The sequence below is a fragment of the Triturus cristatus genome, chromosome 3_2 (genome assembly GCF_964204655.1).
Source record: "Triturus cristatus chromosome 3_2, aTriCri1.1, whole genome shotgun sequence".
In the NCBI taxonomy this organism is placed as follows: domain Eukaryota; kingdom Metazoa; phylum Chordata; class Amphibia; order Caudata; family Salamandridae; genus Triturus; species Triturus cristatus.
In genome coordinates this window covers 282,749,598-282,764,310 of record NC_140584.1, presented here as the reverse complement: position 1 = coordinate 282,764,310, position 14,713 = coordinate 282,749,598, and the positions used below count along the sequence as shown (strand labels likewise).

The following is a 14,713-nucleotide window of genomic DNA, read 5'->3' as shown; positions in this document are numbered from 1 at the left end:
TCTAGACCAAGGATTTCTGTCCAAATTAGAATACCAGTTTCTCGACTCCAAGGCACCACGCACGCCTGTCATCTACACACTCCCCAAGATCCATAAAGATCAACTCATTCCACCCGGACGCCCTATCGTCTCAGGGTTTGGTTCTATTCTTGAGCTCCTTGGTCTTTACGTAGATTTCTTCATAAAAGATTTCGTACCGACCACCCATGCAATGTCAGAGACAGTAGACAAATGATCACGCTAGTTGAAAACCATACCTTTGACCCCTGTACTGACACCCTTTGCACTCTCGATGTTGAATACACTATACACCAACATTCCCCAAATAGACTCGTTACGTGTTATTGAGGGTATCTTGGACACACGCGCCAGACCACACGCTGTCCCTACCATCTTCATTTTGCAATTACTTGAGATCTGTCTCACTAAACTTTTTCTTATTTGATGGCCATTTTTACGAGCAAACGAAAGGTATATCAATGGGAGCTGCTTTTGCCCCAAATTTGGCCATTCTGTACATGAACGCCCTTGAAACCAATCATATATTTGTACAGCAGAACCCCTTTTTCTCTGCAATTTCTCTATGGAAACGCTACATAGATGATATTTTTATGATCTGGCATGACACCCAAACTATGCTTGAACATTTCTTACATTGGTTTAACAACTACGACGGGCTTAAATTTACACTCTCACACAACAAAACATCTATCGCATTTTTAGACCTGAATATAGTACACAAAGACGGTCGGCTAATCACCAGTTTGTTCAGCCTACGGAACGCCACACTCTGCTTAAATATAACAGCAACCACCCTAGAGCATTGAGAGATTCCTTACCCTATTCCCAGTTTTTACGCATACAACGTAACTGCACCCTTAAAGAAGATTACTTCACAGAAGCCAAAACGTTAAGCAACAAACTGGCTACTAGGGGATACCCCAAGAGACTGATGCGTACTGCCTGCAAAAGAGCATGGTACTGTCCCAGAGATTGCCTTCTAGTGCCCAAACCTAAGAAAACGCAAAACCGCATTGTATGCGTCACTACTTTCTCCCCTTCAAATACATTTCGTAAAAGTGTACTCAAGGATTGGAATGTGATCAATGCCGGTATACTTAATCTTGACAGACCTCTTTGCATTCAAATAGAGCAAAAACATCAAAGATCATCTAGTCAGAGCTGCACTTCCCTGTCTGCCCAATACTGGCACTCTCCATGATCACTGGGGGCTTCCACGCCTAAGTAACGCGCTTTTCATTTTGCTTGGTAAATTGTGCTTTCGAGCACAAATTCTTAGCGACCGATTATGTGAATAGGAAAACGTTTTAATTGTATTTATAGTACGGAACGTGTACTGAATTTATCGCTTCTCTCGCTGGGAAGGGGCTGATTTTTTATTCTCAATTGATATGTTACAACTCAAAATATTTACCATTTTAGTCTAGTATAAGGGACTTTATTTACAGCTATGTTTTCGAGTTACATTTGGTGTGGCGTAGTGCTTTTTGGTGGAGTGGTTTGCGTTTTGGTTGAGGGCCACGTGGTTCAGCGACAATGGCGTCTCTTGGAATGTTAGTGCTTGTCTTTATTAACTCGTATCTTTGATGTGCTCTCGTTTGAGGACTTTGTACTCAGTCTGCGCTTTTCCTGGGCGTACTAGATTCAAGGTTATTTTAAATACTTATTATGGGTTTGAAATGCCACGATTCACTAATACGTCTTCCATTTACCAATCTACCTGTTTCGCGTGGGCCAAGTGCGTGCTAATAAACGATATATGCTAACGAAAAATATTATTTTTTGCAATTGCTTCATTTTGCCCTCTATGGGGAAACGAGCTGCTTCGTCTATTTTGAATACCGGCTGAGTTTCTGACATTGCAGGGTAATCTACGTCCTTTTAGCCTATTAGTTAAACTCGGCAAGCTAAATTCAGTTTGTGGTAGTCTGATTCCACGCAGCCGAGTTGCTTAGTCGCGCTTTTACTATAAGCAGCTTTAAATCTACATACAATGGAGCAGACCGTATTGGTTGCTCCGAATAGCGCGTTGTATGCCAGATGCTTAACTCAAATTAACATTTTAAATGTGTCATGGTTAAAGGCATTTTATGCAAGTTACCACGTTATCCTGTGGTTTTAATCCAGGCCCTGATCGAAGCCATGCTAGCACTAAATTGGGTTGCTGGTGTGGTCAAACAGGTGCCAAAAGCAAATGTTTCTTTTGACGGTCGCAAGTTTCCATTTGCTGTGTAGTGGACTGGCAACATTGCAGGGAAACACAAACTTACTAATAGCTGTATATGTAAACTTAGGACGTAAGTGACCCACCAGGGTTGGGCGTATGATCCATATTTTTTGCATGCCATATATGTTCAATCACTGTCCCAATCGGGTTGCTTATTAGTTCAGTCTAGTATTAATATGAATGACCACCAGGTGCTTAATTGACAGTACTTTTAACTTTACTTGTAGATTTGAATTTCGAAAGAGGCATATATGCAGCGTGGCCTAGAGATGAACTGGACCCCAAGTAATAGGTAAGTCTTTAACGGGGCGGCGTTGTCGGATTTTAGGCCTTAAATAGTGCCCCATGGACTACTTTTGTATTAGGGCAGTCACTTGTGTGTAGATCCAACTGTAATATGTAACGTGTAAACGCAAAGTATGGTGGAATGGCTCCATCTAAATGGGCGCCTTAAACATCGGTACAATACCACGTTAACTTTACATATTGTTGATGCTAACTGGTTCTGCCAAAATGGAGTATGTTTGACATATTTCACGAATGATAATTCAATAACTGGATAAGCCTTAAACTGCTCCTTCTACACACTATTTGATGTGGGTATAATATGGAATGTTAGGAGGCCTCCGATGTAGTGTCAGTGTATCCCTAAAGCTTTACTTAAAGATGCTTCCCAGTAGGCGTTCTTGCTACATCTGCCTGTTGTCCAGCTGAAATTGAAACGCAGACTGGCTGCTTCCAATTGATTCACCAGTCCCTAATGGCTTTGTGCCTACACTCCGAATAGCGCTTTGACTAACATGTTGTACTGCAAGTTCAGTTCCTGGCTCACTCGGGTGCAGTGGAACAATGCATTCTATTTGTTAGGTACTATGACTTGAGATGCCCTGACCTATGCCTACATAGCCCCTGGACCATCAAATCTTACTGAATAATGCACATCTAAGCTCCGCTCGGGGTTAATTTTGTGGCTTTCATCCAAGCCATGTAGACTTGCTGTGGTTTATGTGGATAGAATTGAGCCTAGAGAATCGCCTTTTCTTGACAGTCGCTGCTCAGTGTGATGGTTTCTGAGGAGCAACATTTCAGGGAAGTACATAACGTGTTGTGTTGGGGGTTAGATCACTTTCAAGGTGGCAAGGGCTAGTTTTGATTTACTTTTTTTTTTTTTTTGGTAGGAAGATGCCTAAAGACCATACCAAAAGGAGCTGGAGTCCTTCTCTTCAGATACATTGGGTAAGGCTCGAGTTATGTACTCCATATAAATATATCCTGTTCTGAAAAACGTTTGAGTGGAAGGCCGTTTGTTAAAGCCCTTCGTTGCATATCGCTACATTTGGGTGTTAAACGGGAACTAAAGTGCAAATTTGCCGCATACTTTGTCGCATCACTTGGCTCCTGTCAATTCCACTGGCAATGCACATTGCTTTAAATTGGAGTTTGGTCACTATTCTATTAAGGCGAAGTAGCCCCGTTGGTGCGGAGCTGCATGATAACCGAGGAATTTAGCTTTGCGGTAGCTTAAGGACCTCCAACGTCATGCAAGAGTAAGCCGGATGGTCTTTGGCAGCTCAGATCTGTATTTGTAGCAGTCACTCTACTGTCCTACAACTGCTGTGAATTAATAACTGCGTATCATACGGGCCCAATTGCTGCCTCCGGGCTTTAGATCGAGAGGCATTGCCTAAACCTTCCTATTGCCTCCTGTTTCCCTTGACTGGGACAGGTAGTCAAATGTGTGGATAATCAATTGCATGCGGCGTGCGTAGATTGTGATGGTTAACATGAGACTTCCCCTCTGATTTTGATTACAAATTCCAATAACCACTGTTCTCTCGTAGGTATTTGACACCACGTGGTGAGGCAGACCCCGCAGTGCCTCGTGGCTGATAAATGAAGGTGAGTTAATGCCTTGGTACTAACGAAATGTCCTGCGCGTAAAGAAGCCAGCGTACTGCACATTCGGTTCTGGACAGCCAGGTTGAGTAGTTTGGACGTTGTTGCTGTATGCTGCATTTTATCTTGTCGTGGGGTTTGGTGTCTTATGATGACGAGTTCATGCACCACACAGAATGTTCTGTTGATTATGAAACTCTGAAGACACAACACTTCTATTAATCGTTTAGTGTGTAGGCGAGATTTATCTAGCCTACTTTGTCGTGCTTTAGAATGCTTCTACTGACCAGTTAACCCAGTGTAATTGGTCAATTGAGCTATGGTGACAGTAAAGGATACTGCAACGATGGCAATTTGCCTCCGGTTTCAACGAGTCTGTTTTCTTTTTTCAGGTGAACAAATCTAAGCTGTGCTTGGCCCTGCTAGTCCAGGTAAGGCATGCAGTTTAGATTACTACAATCTCATTTTAAGATAATGGTTGGTGTTAATGATGATACCACTTAACACAGCTGGAATTACCGGCAGATTGTTTGTGGTGAGACTGTTTTTCTGAACACTGTCGAGCCCGTTACATTGTAGTGTTATGTACTGATTGCATATTGACAGTACATTTTATGTTTGTAGCCCCAGTGGCGACGCAGCGTTTTTGAAGACCGCGCTGCATCAGTTGGTAAGTGTTTCTTAATGTACAATGACGATTCTCCAATTATTATGCAGAGAGAAACGGAGGCTAACATTATGCAAATACTTTTATTTGCTGCCCAAACATGCAGCCCTTTAAAGAATGTAAATACATCATAATAAGTAGAACGTTGACAATATGATGAGTGGACTGAGTAGGCTCTCATCTTCCTCGTGGGCTGCGATGACACAGCTGAACAACTTGAAACTCCAGAAGAATCCAATTAGTCTTTAATATTGTTATCTGAAGATAAAAAAGGGGATACAATGTATAGTCAAATGTATAAGGACTATTAAAGTAAGGTATTACAACAATAATCTTAACAAAATTAGTGAAGAAATACTAATACATTCAAAATGTAAATGAATTGAACCCAAACCTCTTCAGGGATAGGAGGGTGGGATAATGTTAGCCTCCGTTTGTCTTTAATGAAATCAAGATTCTCTCTGCATAATAATTGGAGAATCGTCATTTCATTACAAGACCGGAGGCTACCATTATGCATGTTTAAAGCTATGTAGTCACACTGCTAACATGCTCAATAGGTCTCAAGTAAAACTTAGAGAAGGTAGCTGCGTTAGACCAATCTGCTGCTTTAAGTATTTCGGGAAGGGAACCTCCTGCCCAGAATACTTTGCTAGCCATTGCACCCCTTGAAGAATGAGCTCCAAATTTGGAAAGGTCAATATCAGCTTCATGCATGATCGTCCTTATCCACCTGGCAAGGGTGGCTGAGCTTACAGGTTTAAAAGGTCTAACAGAGGATAAAAGAAGTTGATCAGAATTAATCTCTAAAATTCGAAATTTTGTTTTCATAACATTTCATACAATTAACAACGCATAGTTTTTCACATTCGTAGAAATAAGGATAAAAGATAGATTTAGACATAGTTTTCGTTCTTTTCCAGATATCAAAATGGACCCCTTCAGAGGAGTAAAATCTGTTAGAAATTTCTAGAGCTCTAATATCAGAAACCCTTCTAAAGGAAATTAAACATAAACGGGTAGCCAATTTCATTGAAATCCTTTTAAGGGAGAGCACTTCGTTGACAGGCCAGGAAAGGAAGAGATTAAAAATAAGATTAACATCCCAAAGGGAATGGTAACGGGCCTTGGGAGGTCTTTTTAGTCTAATACCCTTCATAACTCTTTTAACAAGGGAGTTGCTACCGATGGCAATATTATTAATGAGAGCGTGACCTGAAGAAATTGCAGATCTATAGCAGTTAATAGTTCTAAAGGAAAGACCCAAGTCAAAGAGGTGAGCAAGATAGTTAGCTATTTGTTGAAGAGAGCAAAGTACGGGATCCAAACCCCTCTCCAGGCACCAACAAGACCATTTTCTCCATATGCCCTTGTATCTTTTCCTTGTACCTGAAGCCCATGAATCTTCCGATAGGCTTTTAGCTTCTCTTGAAAGATCAGAATATCTTTCTGAATTCCTGATATCCTCCAAGCAAGAAGGTTCAAATTCCCTTCTACGACCAAGGGGTGTTCTTCTCCGTCTGGCCCCTTGAGAAGGCCCGGGGATGAGGGAATCAGAAGAGGAAAGTCTACTGCCAACTCCATCACCCCCGGGAACCAAACCTGCGATTTCCAGAAGGGGGTTATCAGAATGATTAAGACTCGAGTTTGACTTTCCATAATAGTCTCTGAATCATTGAGAAGGGGGGAAAAGCGTAGGCTTTGAACCCTGCCCAAGATTGTAGAAAGGCATCCACTCCTGATGCATATGGGTCCGGTCTCCAACTGAAGTATCTCGTTACTTGGTGGGTCAGCCTGCTGGCAAAGAGGTCTAATTCTATTGGGCCCCAAATCACTTGAATCTGAGAGAAGATCTCCTTCCTCAATTTCCAATCGCTTGCATCGTGGAGGAAACGAGAGTTCCAATCTGCTCTCACATTCTGAGACCCAGGGATGAATTCTGCTCTTATGGTAATCTTGTGTTCCCAACAAAAATACCATATTCTTTGGGCAAGTTCCGATAGAATTTTTGATTTTGCGCCCCCAAGGCGATTTATATAGGAGACAGCTGAGAAGTTGTCTATCCGTATTAGTATGTTTGAGTTTTTTAACATTTCCTTAACTCATAATTGCATTGAGAGCTGCAAGCATTTCCAAAGAATTTATGTGAAGGAGTTTTTCTTCCAGAGACCACCCTCCACCTGTCTCTAAGTCTTTTAAGCGGGCACCCCATCCCTGGTTGCTCGTGTCTGATTCTAAGGTAAAGTCTGGTACATTGCCGAAGATAGCTTTCCCGTTCCAGGCTTGGAGGTTTTTCAACCACCAATGAAGATCTTCTCGGGCATCCTGAGAGAGAGCAACGGAGTCTTGGTACCAGAGCCCCTTCCTCAGGCCTAAAGCCTTTAATCTTTGTAGGCCCCTGTAATGGAGCGGACCCGGTGATATTGCTTGGATGGAAGAAGAAAGGAGTCCTAGTATCCTGGCCAGGTCTTTTAAATGGATAGACTCTTTGGAAAGAGTATGAGAAACATTTTTCCTTATTTTGGCAACCTTCTTGTGAGGGAGGGTTAGATTGGAAAGAACGGTATTCACGTTGAAGCCCAGGAACTCTAGACTTTGAGAGGGAATCAAGATAGACTTTTCCATATTTATGATGAATCCCAAATCTTGAAGGAGATTCATGGTTGTGTTTAAATGTTTCGTAATTTCCAGCTTGTCTTGAGACATGATAAGGATACTGTTGTAGGTCTGATTTTTAACCATGACCGTATCTTATACTACTGTTTTGATTTGATGCACATTCACTCCTTCCCCCCCGGCAATCTGAAGATACGATCTTAATTTTTAGCCTCAGATTTGAAATCCCTGCAGTCTCGTTTTTGAATCTTCGTTTTGCTACTTTGTATAGACTCTTATGCAGTCACGGACCCCAGTAGGCTTTGTGGACCAATTCTGTAGAACATTGAATATTTGAAGTATATGGTGAAGCCATGGATTTTTGCTTGCATTAAATGAAAACTGTTAATGTTTAAATTGATCAAAACTTAGACTGCTTAAGTTCTCGCCTTCAGGTAGTGATTAATGGACCCTTAGTCACGCTGCACTAAGCAAGGATGCATATGAGCAAACGCTATGCAAATTGAAGATTGCCAAAGATCACGGACTATACCAGATCTGCCGACCATCTATTAAATGTAGCCTAGCTCAATCCCAGTAACGCGTTATCTGATTAAATGCCTACATTGGTCGTGAGTCATCTTGTCACAACACAGCCTTAAACTACACTATCCGACCTGACTACCACTGAGTGGGAAATTATAACTAGGTTCACCCATGAAGGTGACTTATTAGCACACAGTGACTTGTCCACTTCTGTCGTATGTCACCTAGACTGAATGGCTTCAGGGAACTGAACTAGATTATATTTTCTGGTTACGTGAAGCCTAAAACTTCAAGCAATTTCCTGGGTATAAAACCAGCTTTTTGAAACCTTTTCTGTGCAATGAAAGCATGTCTGAACTTGAGATGGGAGTGCCAGGTCTGCAAGTAAAGTTGCCCCGCCTCCTTTGCACCCAGTTTGTAAGCGAGTCATGGGTTTTGTGGTCACTAAATGTTAATGTTCTCTTTTTGTGCAGAGGTTACATTTGAATTCTAGTTTTGCCACAAATTAAAACAGGCTTACCTCACCTTTAGCCACCGAGTTAGTGGCTTTTTGAGATGTTTCCATGATGAAAACCAAACTGAAATAGCTGGAATTACCGGCTGATTGCCAGTGATTAGAAGGTTTTTCTGAGTCCATCGTAAATCTACAAATCGTAGCTTGTATAGTTCTAAAATGTCACTCGCTAACCCTAGTTTTTTCCTTTACAGGGCTCAAGAATTTAAGATTCAGGTGAGATGGCATTTCTCAATTTTCTGGTCTCCCTTTCCTCTGTGCAGAATGATGACCTGGAAAAGCCGTCAGATGCGACAACTGACGAATTTTCTGTTTCTGACTTTCCATGGCTGAACTACCATAACCTGTTCTGTTCGGCTAGAATCTAATGCCCTGTCCCTGCCTTTCTACAGCAAGGAGTACCGTGGGTGATGAGCGTGCCTTCCCTGGGTCACACTAGCTTCGCTTGCAGTGGTAAGTAGGTTCTCTTGCATATATGTCACTGTCTTTATTCACTCGTGCATCAACGTGATGAATCCCAAGGATATAGGAAAAGCCGACCGATGCGATAACTGGCGATTTGTAACTTCTGACTTGATGCTGTTTATGGGATAGCTCTAATTTGTGGCCGTCTTGGTTTCTTCAAGTTTTGTTTGTAATTGCAGGACCCCTGTTGGTGGTTAAGCCTTGATCTGCGAACAGTGGACCAAGCCCGCCGACTACTGCACTCATGTAAGTAGCAGCAATGACAAGCTGTGGATGCAGACTCCCTTTAACGTAGTCCAGCTGCACCCAGGGTGAACTGCTGGCTTCAAACTTGCTCGCCCCTAGCAGCGGCTAGGATAGTTTGTGGTTCTGGAACTAACTAAATTCACGGGGAGCCTTGTATGTTGGCATTACCGAATAGAACCTAAAAGGCGGGTGGTTCCAGGAGCAGCATTTTGTTAGGCCAACTTCATCTCAGTCTTGGGGACCATGCCTTTTAGGGTGGTAAATTAATCCCGTCCCAGAGACCTGTTGGTGGGGCTCCCGCTTTCTCTTAATCTGATGCGGGGTACATAATTCGAATCTGGTCGGTGATGATACCATTTCAACCTGCTGACTCACTGGATGAGGCTTGCGGATATGGGACTGAGACCAGCCTGTTTGATATGACTTTGTGCTCGTCGTGTTTTTATGCCACCTAATGTGTTTTTTTTCCTCCCTTTCAGGTCTACTGGACGTTCTAACACAAGCGTGTTATGGATTGCTAGTGCTGAATGCTCTTACTTGGTGTGGTCCTGTGGCTGCATCTGGTGTTATGGAAAGAATAAAGAGGACTTTTTTAGTTTTGACACAAAGGAACGTTGGCTGATCTAATGTGTACTGGCCAGCCCTCCATCTTGTCCTGATTTGTAAGTTTAAAATGTGGTGTAGAGCGAGATGTGCTTTACTTGGACTTGATCATTGATGTACCACACTTGACAGAATAAAATGTACCGTTTGACAAATCGCCAACTTCTGTAGTGTTCTGTGGTCCTACAAGCGTATTTATACCTTGATGCATGGTATGCGGCAAGGCAAATTACTTTACCAAAGGTGACACCATTGTGGATGGCTTTCTGAGAACCGTGGTCCTGGACTTTACCCCTGTACTCGCTCACTCCCTTAAGTGCAGCTTAATGAACTGTCCAATTTGCAGACAGACAAGTGACGAGCCTTTATTTATTCATGCATGCTAGGAGGGTATGAAATTGGGAGGTGCTATAAATGATTAGTAGTAGATACAGGAAATAAGCTCTGGCCAACTGGTGTATACCACCTCTTCGAGCTAGTGTAAATTGGAACCAGCATTCTCACTATAGCTTCCTCAGATGCCTAGGAAGAAAATTCCTCTTGGACCCTGTTGGACTTGGCATGGGTTCCCCATGACTTTGTTTTTTGACCTGCTTTATAACTTTTTGTTCTTTAGCTGACCAGTGCTGATTTTGAAATTTAAAATGTGATGGCAATTGGGTTATCCATGATTGGTATACTTGGTTCATTGAAGCCCCTAGTAACATGGTTTACCAAATTCTACTAGTTAGCCTGCTGCACTGCTTGAGCTACCCATAAGCAGTCTTTCAAACCTGACTCAAGGCCTGCCACTGCAGGGCCTGTGGGCTCATTTTACTGCCACCTGAACTTGGTATTCCTAACTATTTGCCAAGCCTTAAACTCCTTTTATTACATATTAGTCACTACTTGGTAGGTAGCCCTAAGCGCGGGATGCTGTGCAAGTGGAAATGTAGCATTTTGTTTTATGGTGACAACCACCCACTTTACAATGAGGCCTACTCTTAGGTTAACATTAAGAATTTCTTAAATGCCCTGTAAGTGACTCATGATTGCAGAGTAGCTGCTATGTTTTATCATTGGTCTGATAATGACAAATCCCCTTGGATCTGGTATTACTTCTCTAGAAACACCACTTCTAGAAAGTGGAAATTTCTCTGCTCTTAAGCTCTTGTGCCTTACAGCCTGTCTCAATACTAATTCTGGGTGCCAGCTCTGAACAGCAATAAGTGCAGGATACTAAGCTGCATCTATCTGCATACTGATTAGCCCTCCTGGGCAAGGGGGGGGGAGGGGGAGGAGACATACACCTGAATGGGTAGTGGCCTGGCCTCACCACCCTACAGATAGTCTAGCAGAGTTGGGCTGAACAGATATTTTTACCAGAAAGGCTTTGCAGTCTCCTACACTTAAAGGACACATTTGGGTACAAGGGACTCCACATCACTAGTTCGCTTTGGGGTCCTAAGGAGGCTCTACCAACAAGAGCCCTGCTACAGTAGGGACTGCCATTTGTTTGCCTGCTAGTGGGCGGTGAGAATGACCGGGTTCCTGCAACACAAGTAACTCCAAGGGCTTGTTGGCTCGTCCCTGTTCAGAAAATATCAGGGCCTTCAAAGATTTAATTTGTGCAAACTACTGCTGATGGACTTTAATTTGCTCTCGGCCAGTCCTGGGCCCTCAGTGTTGGTGGCTGCTTTTGAGCACCTACACATCAGCACGGTGTGCCGCTCAAGAACCAGTGCCTGCCTGTTCGAGTGCAGGCATGTTTTTGACCTTTGCCAATGTCTCAGTGCCTGAAGGTAGTCTGGCACACCGCATGCATCAATGAAAGATGGGAGCAGCCCTGACTTCAAATCGCCACAGTATCCAACATGGGGAGAATCCAGAAAAGCGGGTCCGAGGCTGACTGCACCGCTGCAACCCGTAAGGAATGTACGCTCTCAAGAGTTGAATATCTAATTCTGTAGCTTTTGCACATTTATTAAAATCCCAGTGTACCAGAGATGCTTATTTGGTGACTTGTTAAAATGTGCGTCTCTGGTTGGCAGAGGTATTCACCCTGCCAAAGTTACATCATAAACCTGAGCTCACCCTCTGGTAGCTTAGCACGGAGCAGACAGGTTTAATATAGGAGGCAATGTGTAAAGTATTTGCAATCCTTGAAACAAAAACGGTGAACTTCAAGTTAAAAATATTTTTAGGAATATAGAAGTTTAAACTTTTGCGGTGCTTAGAAACCATGCCACCTGGGGTTTTCTGGTTGTGGTGGACTGGGGCAGCCTAAAATCCAGGCACCCACTATTTATTTTGACGGTTTTGTATAGCGCAAACAAGACCCTTGCGGGTATCAGAGCACTTTACATAGCAAACATAGGAAAAAAAGACGTACATATAAATACAAAGAATTATGTGAATACAGTATAGCTTCAAATCCCTTCATAATTAGTCTAATTTTATATTTGGCTTTTTCATGCATAATTTAGGAGGCAACACATAATGTATTCTAGTTGACATGTCAGACCACAATAATTGCAACACCACGAGACAACAGTACTTGGGCCCTGCCTATATAAATTAGAAATTCAGCCTTAGACCCCGCTATGATACTCACCACCCTCCATGATCAGACTCCGGCGCAAATGGAGCGCTACCTATATTTTGTACACTGTAGATATGAATTAATTTTCACCCCCTCCCTTTACTGGGCAATTTACGAGACCACAGCAGGCTCGTGATCGGCACTGGGGTCGAGAGTTGTGCTGCATTCTGCGGGCGGTTCTCACTTAATGTCGGATCGCGAGGGTCTGAACAAGGTAGCTTAAAACCTGTATGCTGGTAGAAACTAGTTGAAATACCCCATTAAGACTCCTCAAGATGCCCACACTGAAAATTCTTGATCACTTATCTGTTTTGAATTAACAACCATGGTCTGTTTGTTGCTGGGACATGGGAGTGAATGCGATGAGCTCTCTGAAACTGCAAAGCTTTTAAGAAATGCGTGCATGTGAGGCGTAACAAAAAACGTAGTCTAGAACCATTTCAGCTTTCTCCAGTAAGCAGCTCTCACTGGACGCAGGTCATCCTGCTCTGCATTCCCAAAAACGTTCATTACCATTTATTTAAACATAGTGACCATTTCGCTCTTTATAGCTTGGATGACCTTCTTACCTTCCATATTTTGCGTATCTTACTCTCTGCGCATACCCGACTTTAAGCTATATTCAGATGTGCCACTTCATTGTTTTTCTGCAGTTTTCCAACAAGCCCTTCTTTGAAACCCTATTCCTGCAATCTAACTATACCTCTCCAGCGGCCTGACCTTTTGTTGCACGAGCTCACATGCCCACGACTGACGTCTAAATCCTGCCAATTCGATCTAAAAACAAAAAGGGTTTTTGAAATCCTATCCAGAGAACCCAATGCCAATGTAGTATCTTGCATAAAGGTTAGAAAAACGAAATACCGGAACTGGTGGCCTCTTGCGCCCCTTAAAACAGCCACAATAAAAAAATTGATTCTCCACTTTCCGTTTCTATGGGGCACCAGGGATACCATTTAATGCCAAGTTTACATTTCTAAACTTACTGTTCCGAGCACCTGGGATGGGGAGCAGAGGCGGCTGACTGTGCATTCAACTTATATCAGCAAAGGGAACGAGGCCGCATACTCACGCTCGCCTAATTCCTCCCCTTCCTCCGCATACTGCGTCACTGAATGTAAACGTCCAAGAGCATTTGCCCTAATATGCCTGTGGAAGTCGTCGCGAGACACACCCGCACATGGCAGGCGACAGTACTTTGTCACAACAGTTTGGAAAGCTCACTGTGGCAATCACAAAAAGCAAGTGTCCTTTAGAACATACAGAAGTATGTTGGAACCTGGTAGCCTACTTGTCTTTGCTCAGTACACACAATGTCCCAGCCTTGCAGGTGAATCTGGGTTCAGTCAGGCAGCGTTCCCTGGAGATGGGAGGTAACTGGCTATGGCTTTTGTGAAAACACGCCTCCTGGCAGAAGTTAAGCGGTTTAAGAACCCAGCACCGGAAAATAAGTCTTGTTGACCGGTAGCATGTTATAATCTAAGTGATTAATGCATCCTCTGTTGCTGCCCTTTGCCTTGCTGCTCAGTCTATGTGATGTCATCGGATTGTTGAGAGTGCTTGAGTGGAAGAAGGAATCAGTTGGTGTGGAAGGGCCGAGCAGCAAGGAGGCTGCTCCTGGTGGGGCATTGAATAAGGTAAGGATCTTTGTATTCCGGTTCACATCTTGAGGCGTTTTCTGATGCCGCCGACCGCCTGCTTTCCTCATAGACCTTTGGTGATCCAGTTAATTCAAAAGAAGGAACTGAAGACGTTCTAACAGTCACGATTTTCTGCTGAACTGTGGTTGCTTGATCCTCGTACAAGGTACTATTTTTCCTGGTTGTGGCTCCAGACTTTAGTTGTTTACTGACAACGGTGGACTACCTTCTTTATTTTAGTTTGTTGTTTTCTTGGGACACTGTATTTTTCAGGATGTTTGTGTAGTTTGTTATGGCTGTACTATACGTTGGCTCCGTCACTTGCACCTTATCCTGATTTTGTTTGAGAGTAGGTGAGAGTGGTGTTTTGTTTTGCATTTGTATGATTAGTGCAAGATAGTGTAGTGTCCCGGGTCATGTTAGTTTATACTTTTGAGTAAGTTGTGTCTGTTGTGTGGTGTTTGGACTGCGTGTGGGTGCGCACATGAGAAGACTCCTTCTTTTGAAGCTTCTCTGACTTGCCTGTTTGGTTTTACCCTTTGAATTGGTGGTTACCTCATGTGAGGTGTTGGATTGTGCGTTACGGGTGCGCACATGAGAGGTCTACCTTTTGAGTAGCTTCTCTGATTTGCCTATTTAGTTTTACTCTCTGAATTGCTTGTTTCCTCATGTGAGGTGTTGGACTGTGTTACGGGTGCGCACAAGAGAAGAC

General features: G+C 43.1%; 1 protein-coding gene, 7 non-coding genes and 1 pseudogene across 13 annotated transcripts in view; all 9 read left to right on the top strand.

Moving 5' to 3' along the window:
- The window catches only part of LOC146857108 (uncharacterized), a 94,062-nt gene extending 84,120 nt beyond the window's left edge, over positions 1-9,942 (top strand). For 5 of the 6 annotated variants that reach the window (XR_014979850.1, XR_014979852.1, XR_014979851.1 and 2 more), the window contains 9 exons: positions 2,476-2,540; positions 3,427-3,484; positions 4,090-4,147; positions 4,537-4,575; positions 4,769-4,814; positions 8,661-8,682; positions 8,859-8,919; positions 9,111-9,177; positions 9,657-9,942. The gene's annotated coding sequence lies outside the window, so the exon portion shown is untranslated. Of the gene's footprint in view, positions 1-2,475; positions 2,541-3,426; positions 3,485-4,089; positions 4,148-4,536; positions 4,576-4,768; positions 4,815-8,660; positions 8,683-8,729; positions 8,920-9,110; positions 9,178-9,656 lie in introns of those variants that run through there. The other variant, XR_014979854.1, reaches the window with a different exon arrangement.
- On the top strand, positions 2,145-2,287 carry LOC146857116 (small nucleolar RNA SNORA16B/SNORA16A family). The gene has a single exon (XR_014980297.1). It is a non-coding gene; the product is annotated as a small nucleolar RNA SNORA16B/SNORA16A family (small nucleolar RNA).
- On the top strand, positions 3,215-3,349 carry LOC146857115 (small nucleolar RNA SNORA16B/SNORA16A family; annotated as a pseudogene).
- Positions 3,734-3,861, top strand: LOC146857114 (small nucleolar RNA SNORA44). The gene has a single exon (XR_014980369.1). It is a non-coding gene; the product is annotated as a small nucleolar RNA SNORA44 (small nucleolar RNA).
- On the top strand, positions 4,630-4,699 carry LOC146857113 (small nucleolar RNA SNORD65). The gene has a single exon (XR_014980389.1). It is a non-coding gene; the product is annotated as a small nucleolar RNA SNORD65 (small nucleolar RNA).
- Positions 8,514-8,585, top strand: LOC146857112 (small nucleolar RNA SNORD65). The gene has a single exon (XR_014980394.1). It is a non-coding gene; the product is annotated as a small nucleolar RNA SNORD65 (small nucleolar RNA).
- On the top strand, positions 8,727-8,787 carry LOC146857111 (small nucleolar RNA SNORD49). Its single transcript, XR_014980349.1, has one exon. It is a non-coding gene; the product is annotated as a small nucleolar RNA SNORD49 (small nucleolar RNA).
- On the top strand, positions 8,970-9,040 carry LOC146857110 (small nucleolar RNA SNORD49). Its single transcript, XR_014980354.1, has one exon. It is a non-coding gene; the product is annotated as a small nucleolar RNA SNORD49 (small nucleolar RNA).
- LOC146857109 (small nucleolar RNA SNORD99) lies at positions 9,514-9,588 on the top strand. The gene has a single exon (XR_014980285.1). It is a non-coding gene; the product is annotated as a small nucleolar RNA SNORD99 (small nucleolar RNA).
- Positions 9,943-14,713: the final 4,771 nt, after the last annotated feature.